This window comes from Sturnira hondurensis, unplaced genomic scaffold (assembly GCF_014824575.4).
Source record: "Sturnira hondurensis isolate 20B ecotype Veracruz unplaced genomic scaffold, ASM1482457v3 Scaffold0022908, whole genome shotgun sequence".
NCBI lineage: Eukaryota > Metazoa > Chordata > Mammalia > Chiroptera > Phyllostomidae > Sturnira > Sturnira hondurensis.
In genome coordinates this window covers 4,455,524-4,465,610 of record NW_028095539.1, presented here as the reverse complement: position 1 = coordinate 4,465,610, position 10,087 = coordinate 4,455,524, and positions in this window count along the sequence as shown.

Genomic DNA, 10,087 nt, shown 5'->3' with positions numbered 1-10,087 from the left:
TGCTGGGTCCCAGGCCCTGACCTTGGGCATGCTGGAGGAGCACTGGAGATGGGGAAGGGGCGAAGGAGAAGAGATCCAAATGCGGGGGGAGGGGAGGCCAAGGGGCCGAGAGCTCTTCCTGCTCCACCACCAATTTACTATGTGACCCTAACAAGTCCCCCACTCTCGGGCTCGGTGTCCCTATCTGTAAGAAGGGGGCTAAACTGTGAGGCCAAAGGCCGGAGGCTCAGACCTTGCAGGCAGAACTGTGTCGCTGATGACGATGATGACGGTGATAAGCAGTCACCGCTGCATTCTGAGCACATGGGTGCCAGGCTCTAACTACTAACCCCGTCCTGGCCTTCAGCCTTTTTTAACTACGATGGAGAGGCCCCACAGCATCTTCTCCCTCTCACTCTCCCAGAGGAGGAGAGGAAGGAACGATTGGTTATCAATGCAAATGAGAGCTGCAGAAGCACCTCCGGAGCCAGCCTCGCACACCGGGGAGAACGCCACGCCTCCTCCCTCGGTTTCCTGCGCTCTGTACGCCCAGAGAAACTTCCCCAGTAACAAAGTGCACAGAAACGACCCCAGAGAGTATGGGCTTTTCGACCCCTTTTACCCCGTTCAATCCTCATCCACCTCCCAAAGCAGACGTGTCGTTAACCCCAGTCTACAGCCGATGCCCAAAGCTCAGAGAGGTGGGGTCACTTGTCCAGGCCCACGCGGCAGGAAGGGTGTGGGGCCGAGACAGAGCAGGGCTGGTTCACCTTTGATTGATTACACTGCAGCGGGAAGGAGAGAGAGGCTGCAGGCAGCTGGACCCGGGTGAGTCCTGGGTGGGAGGGCCTCTTCTCCCAGCCAGAAGGCTATGAATAAATAAATGTCTGATTACCCCCAGGGGGGATTCCACCCTTGGAGCAGGTGCCTTTAGAAACGAGATTGATCCCTGCCTGTGAGCAGAGGTTGGCCGGGGCAGACACCCAGATGCTAGGGATTGGACACAATGACCCCTAGTGGAGACCACTCAGGAGTCAGATGCGGAAGGAACATCTAAGGACTCGAGGGGCTCTGGAGGCAGGCTATGGGTTCGAAAGCCGACTAGATTTTTCCTGGTAGTGCATCTACGGACAGGTTACCTCAATGTTGTCTGCCTCAGTTTCCCAATCTGTACAACTGCACCCATCTTACGGGAGTGTGGGGACCATTCAGTGAGGGACAGGGAAGGCCTGGAATAGCTGGGTATACACCCTAACTGGGAATCGAACCCTCAAACTTTTTGTCAATGGGATGATGCTCCAACCAACTGAGCCACACTGGCCGGGGCAGTAGGGGGCACTTTCATTTCACAGGTGAGGACACTGAGGTGTGGGAATCCAAGTCAGTTAGCCAAGCCCACGCAGAATTGGGGTTTGAAACGACGTCCTGCCTCTCTCTGGCCGGCCCTGGTAGCTCCAGAATAGCTGTGAGCACTGCCTGTTTCTGCCCAGCAACGTCCTCCCCGCCAGGTCTTGTGGCCAGGACACTTCAAGGTGGCCACTGTGGGGACACTGTGGCATAGTCAGCTGTAGACCTTGCTTTCCAGGAAGTGGCTGGGCTTTGACTGCAGCATGAGGGCCCATGGTTAGACACTGAGAGCAAAGGGGCCTGTTCTTCGGGATCCATAAGGTGAAGGCCAGCCGTGGCCTCCCAGAGCCAGTGAAAGGAGCTAGTGGCTCCTCTGGTGCCTGAGCAGGGTGGTCAGCCCTGGACGTGGTGCCCGGAGAGAGGACAGCAGGAGAGGGGACCCTGGGAGGTGCTGTCCAGAGTCTGATCCCAGTCTTTCAGTCCAGAGGGACCAAACTATGTGTGTGGGGGAAGGACAGGTGGCCAAGTGTGGCGTCGGCAGCACAAACAGTACTGCCCTTGGTGTCCTAAGGGGACCTGGTGGGTTCAAGTCCTGGTGCTGCCAACTCGCCATGTCACCCAGGGTGAGCTCCTAACCCTCTCGACCGCATTCCCAAAGTCTCTCAGGGCCCTAGCGCTCAAAGAGGGCCGCCTCAGGCAGCACTAGGGTTCCGCCAGTCTAGTCGGAACGCTGGCTGGAACCCAGGGGTCCTGCTCCCCACGCTCCAGCCCTCTGGCCTCCCCTCGTCCTGCTTTGTCTCCGGTTTCTGAAACCATCCCTTTGGCTTCCCCAACCGAACCGCCAGTGTCACATGCACCCTGGACAGAGGGCAAGAGAGCCCAGTGGAAAATGTCGCAGATTCTCAGGGACTCGCAGTGGGTGTGGGGGCACTGGGAGCCCCAGCAAGGACGGCTCCCTCCCTCCCTGCCTGTCTGTGGGGAGGGTAGCACTCACCTGAGCAGGGCACTTTGGGGTCCCCCTCGGCCCGGGGAGGCGGGTGGCACTGCTGGGCCAGTCTCTGGCACAAGCCGACTTCCCCACCCAGCTCCCGCGGCTGAGAAGGGCTGGTCAGGCCGGCTCGCAGGTGCCAGCCAGCCCTTCCTGGGCACAGACTTTCCTGGCATCTGTCGGGCAAGAAGGCCAGGGGTGGGGCAGCGGGACAGGAAATGATTCCTGGGAAAGGGTGAAGGTGTTTCTTACAGAATTTGTCCCCAGCCCTTAAACCCATGCCCCTTCTGGACACTGTGGGGCAAAGGTCCAGGAAGCCATGGGCCCTCGGGGGTCAGGACAGAGCGGATGGAGAGAAGCTGAGATGAGCCCAGGCCCCTGCCCCATCCTGGGCCCTCCACCCTGCCTCCGCCCCAACAGGCCAGCGTGGCCCAGGCCCTCAGTGTTTGCTTTTCCCGGCTCCACACTGACTCCATTCACAGCGGCCTTTCTCCACCCCCAGCCAGCGGCCCCCGAGCCAGGGCACCAGGGAGAGAGATCACCGCTCGCCCCGCCCTCCTTCGCAGCCCCTCCCGCACCTTCACTTTGGGGCCGCTTCCTAGTTTTTTTTGCGGGGGTGGGGAACCACAGTAGAGGAGGACTGGGGCAGACGGGGCCCTCCCCAGAGAAGAAGAGGGAAGAGAGACACCAAAGGGAGGGAAAGAGGAGCATGAAGTGAGGCGGGGAAATGAGAACAGGGGGCAGAAGGGATGGTGGAGAGCAGGGCTCCAATCGGAGGGTCTGGGCAGAGGTGGGCTGGGGAGACGGGGCGGGGAGCACCCTTCTGGGCCAGCCCAGGGCCTCCCCCCACACCTGGTTCTGTGCCATGGAAGCAGGCAGGGCCTGAGGTGGACCTTGAGGCTGGGGCTCCTGGCTCCCACCTGAAGACCAGCCTCCTCCTCACCCCTGGGCCAGGGGCCAGGACGGGCCATGACCTGGTCTGGGGCCAGGGGGCGGAGGAGGGGGAAAAGTTTCTCCGAGTCAGAAGGCCGTGGGGGAGGCATCTCAGGGGGTCCTGCTCTTTGCTCTCTCTGACTGTCACGTTGGTACATAAAGGGGGTAGAAAGGTCAGATGCGGCCTTTCAGGCCCGTGGGAAAAACTCTGCCCATTTCCCTAATCCATATTTATTGGTGTGAGACACAGGGGTGGGAGGGAGCCCCCGCCCTCACCCACCGTCCCAGCCAGGCCAGGTTAGCAGTAAGGACAGGCTCCATATCACCCAAATCCTACTCTTTGTCTCCAGATTGGCTCCAGAGTCCTCTCCCTCCCCTCCTCCCCTTGGCTCCCCCCATCCTGCTTTGGGGTTGCCAAGCAACTGTGGAAGGGTAGCTGAAATATTTTCTTTATTACAAGCAAAAGCAAGACAGCACCATGGCCCCTGGAGGGTAGCGGGGTAGGGGCTGGGGGAGAGAGCATCTTGTGCTCTGGGGGAACCTGGGTACCTCAGCACACCCCTGCACAGGTGGGGCAGGGCCTCCGGACCGAGAGAAAGTGGAGGTGGAACAGAGAGGTGGTGGTGAGGGGACTGGGTGGGCACACAGACACTGGCCTGGTCCCCGTAACACTAGGAGGAACAGCGCCTGGAGACCCAGGCCCCAGCCCCTCATCCATCACCCCGCAGCGTGCCTTCCGGGCCCAGTCACTTCCCTTCTCTGGGCCTAAGCTTCCTCCTTCATAAAAAAGGGATAATGGCACGTACTATCTCATTTAATGGCCACGTGAACCCCCTGAGACACTTCGTTTTCCCATTTTACTGGTTGGAAAGCTGAGTGTCAGGGTCGTGAAGGGATGTGCCCAGCAGGTGAGTGGCAGAGGTGAGGTTCCTGAGCTCGAACTTTCTTTAATAACAGGTTTATTGAGATGTAATTCACATACCATAGTTTGCCCAGGTAACACAGACAATTTAATGGTTTTTAGTGCATTCACAGAATTGTACAACCATTGCCACAATCAATTTTCAAACATTCCCATCATGCCCCAAAGAAACTACTCATCAGCCTTCACTCATTTTCCCTAACTTCCCTCCCTCCAGCCCTAGCTGGCCACTAATCTGCTTTCTGTTTCTATAGATTTTCCTATTCTGAATTTTTTTTTTAAGAGAGAGGGGATGGGAAGNGAGGGGAGGGGAGGGGAGGGGAGGGGAGGGGAGGGGAGGGGAGGGGAGAGATGTGTTAGAGATACGTGGATCCATTTCCTCTCACACACCCCCAACTGGAGACCTGGCCCACAACCCAGGGATGTGCCCTGACTGAGAATTGAGCCTATGACCTTTCAGTTAGTGGGCTGGTACTCAGTCCTCTGAGCCACACCAGCCAGGGCTCTGCTCTGGATATCTTCACACATGGACTCAGACAGTATGCCTGAGTCCCAACTCTTCCAATGGCTTCAACCTCCCTGGGGTGACAGTGAGGTGTCAGGTGGTGGCATGGCTAGGGATGAGGGTCTTGCTGTCTAAAATCTAGCTCTGCCACTCAGTAGCTCTGTACCTGGTGGAAGCTGCTTCCTCTGAGCCTCAGGTCCCTGGTGTGCAAAATCAGGAGGGTAATGGCATTTCTCACAAAGCCGCAGTGATCCACCAAGTGACAGCCCAGGGCCCAGTGCTGAACACACGGCCCTGGCAACTGGGTTTCAGTGATCCACGCAGCCGTCTGTCTTTTCATCTGTTCACCCAGGCACTTAATAGAAGTCAGCACCGCCCTGGCTGCTGTGGCTCAGTGGACTGAGCGTGAGCCTGAGAACCAAAGGGTCACAGGTTCAATTCCCAGTCAAGGCACATGCCTGGGTTGCCGGTCAGGTCCCCAGAAGGGGGCATGTGAGAGGCAACCACAGTGATATTTCTCTCCCTCTCTGTCTCCCTCCCTTTCCCTCTCTCTAAAAATAAGTAAATAAAATTAAAAAGAAGTCAGCACCTTCTAAGGGTCAGGCATTTTTCTAGGTGCTGTGGATATAGCAATGAACAGGACGGGATCTCTGCCCACACAGGGCTGCCCCTCTGGAGGAGAGACAAGGAAGGCAGCCAGGTGATCAGAGGCTTCCAGCAAGGAATATGCACAGTGAAACAGCACGGCCTCATGAGATGAAGCGGCCCAGGTGGGCGGAGGTGGCTGCTTCAGTCGACACGCTGCCCTGCCCTGTCCTCTCCTATCTCAGGGAGAGGGGGCATCTGTTATAAACGGAAACAGGTTGTGCGGGGCGGAGGGCCCAGTCACTCTTAGGGTCCTCTCTGAGTGAAGGCAGTGGCCTGGCTTTGTCATCTTCTGAGACTAGGAGCATGTCAGATTGTCAATCCATTTATTTTTTTAAAAATATTTTTATTGCCCCAGCTGGTGTAGCTCACTGAATTGAGTGCAGGCCTGCGAACCACAGGATCATGGTTCGATTCCCAGTCAGGGCACATGGCCTGGGTTGCAGGCCAGTTCCCAGTAGGCAACCACACATTGATATTTCTCTCCTCTGTTCTTCCCTTCCCCTCTAAAGATAAATAAATAAAATCCTTAAAAAAAGATTTTTATTTATTTAGTTTTAGAGAAGGGGGAGGGAGAAAGAAAAGGGAAAAACATCAATGTGAGAGAGAAATACCAATCAGCTGCCTCTTTCTTATACATGCCCCGACCAGGGTCCAAACCTGCAACTGACCAGGAAATGAATGCCCAACCCGCTGAGCTACACTGGTCAGGGGCCAGTTCATTCCTGACAGCAGACCACTCACTGGTCATTGTGGAGGCGCACTGGCTACTCTTGGAGAACTCTCTTAGTACAAGTGGGGCAGCTGGAGCCCAGAGCAGGCGCAACCTGGCTTCGGGCACACCTGGCTGCGGGCACACTGCGTAGTGGGGGAGGGTGACACGAGCTGGGAGGCCAGGCTTCGGGACAGGGCTGGAAGCGACTGGCGCATCGGCGCAGCCTGCCTGACCTGTCCCCACAGCTGCTCCCTAGGCACCTGTCAGCATGTGCTGGGCCTTGGGCCTGCCTCTGAAGCACAGAACTGAAGCCACAGGATGAAGGAAGCCCCCTTTAAGGACACCCCTCCTCCCAGTGGCACTCCCAACCCGTCAGTTCTTCACTCCCCCTCCTCTTTCACTCAAGTGTCTCAACACCTGTCTTTTCATTTATCTGTTTGTCCGTCTACCCACTCATTTAGTTATCACGCCAGTGAGGCAGTCATTCATTCATTCTTCATTCACTTGTTCAACAGACGTTTACTGAGCAGGTTCTTTGTGCAGGGCACGCTATTTGGTCAAATTCTAGTTCTGGGAAGAAGGACATGCTTACCTGGCCGTGTGGAGAACTCTGCTACCTTCTCTCTCAGAGTCAGTGTCGGAGAGGGGAGCGGGGAGGAGGCTAGGAGTGATTGAGCGCATGCAGAAGCTAAACATGCATCCAGTGTGTGCATGTGTGCAGATAATGGTACAGCTTTGTCGCCTGCCAACGCAGGGTGTGTTTGGGCCCTCCAGCACGGCAGCCACCTCTCGGGAGGCAGGTCTGGCCCAACGGGCCCACTTCACAGAGGCAGTGACCGCCAGTCAGGCTATTGGCATTCACTGACCCTGGAAGCCCAAGGCAACGCTGCCTCTTCTAGAAGTGGTCCCACGGCCGCCCTGGCGGAAGGCACTGCTGGTCCCCTGCCATCCCGGGGCACTACCCTCCCGCTTCAGCTGCAGTGCTGGCCTGTGGCTCTGCCGCTGCACTGGGACCGGCTGGGTGACCGTGTGTCTGCCTGTCCACTGGACGGCTACTTCCAGGGAGGCAATATTGAACTCTGTCCGTCTTTGTCTGCCCCCAACCCCTTAGCCTCCGACCCAGAGTACGCCGTAGGTGCTCACAAATGTTCCTCACTGCCAAGTGACCTGTCTGAGGCCAGCAAGACGGTGGAGAACACGGTCTGGGACCCTGCTCCACCATCCCCTGAGCCCGGGCCACCGCCAGTTCTCACCTGCAAACCAGCAGCAGCTGGACTGCTCTCCTCTGGTCCCACTTGCCCCGACTCCCCTCCCCCACCCCCTCTCCTCCATTCTCTATGCATCAGCTCTAGTAAATCTTTGAAAATGTAAACCTGAACTTGGCAGACCTTTTAGGATCCCTGCTGTGATTAGGATAAAATCACAAAGCCCCCTAGTGTCCTGTAGGGTCGAGCAGAGTCACCCCAGGTTTATCTCGAACTTCTTCTCTCTGCGCCCCAGCCATACCAGATTTTTCTTTCCCAGAACTCACTTTTTCTTTCTTTCTTTTTTGCTTGCTAGCTTTGCAACATGCTATAGTTCCCTCTGCCTGGAACAGGGTCAGCACCAGCACCCTGCCCGAGTTCACCTACTTCCCCACTGCCCAGGGCAGTTCCTCCGGTACCCTGCCCCACCCCCAGCCCGCCCTGCACTTGACCCGCTCCTGTGCATCTCCTCTGGGGATTTGTGCCCACTGCTCAGTCCCCCACTGGTACACAGGAGGCATTCTGTAAACATCTGTTCAATGACCAGCGGCAGTTTCACCAAGGGTGAGAGTGAGGCAAATCGGCCCTTTCCTGCCCAGGACTACGGGCTTTAAAGAGCCCTGGCACCCTGCTGAGGCTGCCGAGCCCCCCCCTCCTGGGACGCAGCTGCCCTGCCGTCCCGCAGAGACCACACTGGCCAGTCCCTCAGGGCCCTGTTCCCACCAGGCCAAGGTGGGGCCAGGACAAGATTCTAATTTACAAGGAGACACTGGGTGCTCTCCCAGGTTTGGAGACTCGCCCTGCTTTTTTCCCGTTTTTGTTTTTCTTTGTTTGTTGGGGGGAGTCTGGAGCTTTCAGGGAGCACTCTTTTCAGTCCCCTTCTCATCCGGGGAGCAGAGTCTGGGAAACTAGCGTGTGGCGGGCTCCACAGCCTTGGGCTCCAGCCGTGGCTTGCCACACGCCAGCTGGGGACGAGGCGCTAACCTGCCCTGCCACTGATCTCGGTTTCCCCGTCTGCAACGTCAGACTGAGATCAGTGCCCACCTCCCAGGGCTGCTGGGAGGAGTCAGCAAGCCAGCACTGCCTTTAAAGCGCACAGTGCTCAGCCCACGAGGTGCTATCGCCCGATGGACAATTCCCTGGAGAGGACCCAGAGAGTCGGCAGACTCCCTCTCTATAAAAAGCTGTCACTCCAGGAACTGCTCCCCAGATGCCATGTTTCTTCAGCTTTTGTAAGAAATCCCTGGAGGTTTATGTAGTTCATTTTGAGTATCGGTACACATCCAAGGGCGGCCTGGAGGGAGCCATGCCAGGCCCTGGACGTGCAAAGATCGGTAGCACCCACTTCCTGGCCCAGTGAGAACAAACACGCCAACATGATAATTCAGTGGGGGCACGTGGCAAGGCGCCCCCAGCTGTGAGGAGGGGACGAGGGGATGGAGTCGATGGAGGGCAGGAGGTATGGGAAGAATGGCCACAGACTCCCCTTGGGGCGGGAAGCGGGCTGAGGTCTGCGGGGAGAAGCTGGGCATGTATTGCCCCAGTAGACCGAGAACCTCCTCCTGGCAGAGGTGGGGGTGGGGAGCGCCGCTGAGCGAGAGAGAGCCCCTGCCCTCCTGAACTGGTGGGCTGTCCAGTGAAAGAGACAAGACAGCATTACTAGATTCCATGCCCCTCTTCTGCCCTGCTCCCCACCCCCGACCCCTGCCAGAGCTGAGGTATCTAGGAGCCTGCAAGAGGTGTCCTGGGAATCAAGCCCTTGTCCTTGGTCCCTGCAGCCTGCTGATTCCTTGGGGGGAGGGGGGGACAGACGTGGTCACTGGAGACATCTTCAGTCTGGGGGTCAGGACTGCATCCACTCCCTTAAGCTTCAGCAGAGCCTTTTAAAGGGGTGACCCTCTGACCTCCAAACTGTTCCCCCACACCCTGCAGCTTGAAGCCCCTGGGGCAGGAGCTTAAGGAAGGAGGGCTCCAGAGGCCTCAGCTTAAATGCAGATAGGAAGCCAGGAGTCCCCCCGGGACAGGAGAGGGAAGCTCAGCCAAGGCCAGGAGCCTAAGTCAGGTCCATGGGAGTGCAGGGCCGAGATGCGGGTGCCTGGCCCAGGAGAAGGGAGGGGGTGATGGGCAAAGGGTTCAGCGGAGGGAGCAGGCGGGACACTGGGAGTCTAGGACGCAGGGTGGGGGTAGGAGGGTGAGGGGTCCGGCCAGTGCAGGGGGGGCACCCCCGGGGAGGGGCACGCTATGTCTTTAAGAGCAGCCTGAGCGCAGGTTGCAGCTGCCTGGCCAGCCCGAGAGACAGCGGAGATTCATTACCCGCCGACACAATGACCATTGATGGCCCCGTGGCGTTATTCAAATCCAGTACCAATTGCAGCCGAGCCCCTTTCTCCGCGCCAGGCCCGTATTGTTGGAGCGGCCCACTAAAAGCCCGCCCCGGCCCCGAGCCGCCAGAGGCGCCCGCTGGGGTTCAGCCCTGCGCCTCGCCAGCCCGCCGGCTCCCAGCCCGGCTCACCGGGCACGGCAGGTGACCCAGCGGCGCATTCCAGCGCTCCCTGCCGCGCCCCAGCCACCGCCACCACTACTACAGGCACCCCGGCCAAGATTCAGCCACAGGGAAGCGGAGAGCACCGGAGCCGGTGCGTGCGCGGGGACAGCGGGGGCGGGGACCCACGAGTCCAGCAGTCCCGACCCGGGCTCGTAAACGCCACCCGGCCTCGGGCCCCTGCTTTCTGGATTCCTGGCGAGCTCGGGAAGCCCAGGCTGGGGGTGGGGAGAGGGGAGTCGGGGTTCCCCGGGCCTGATGGAGGTT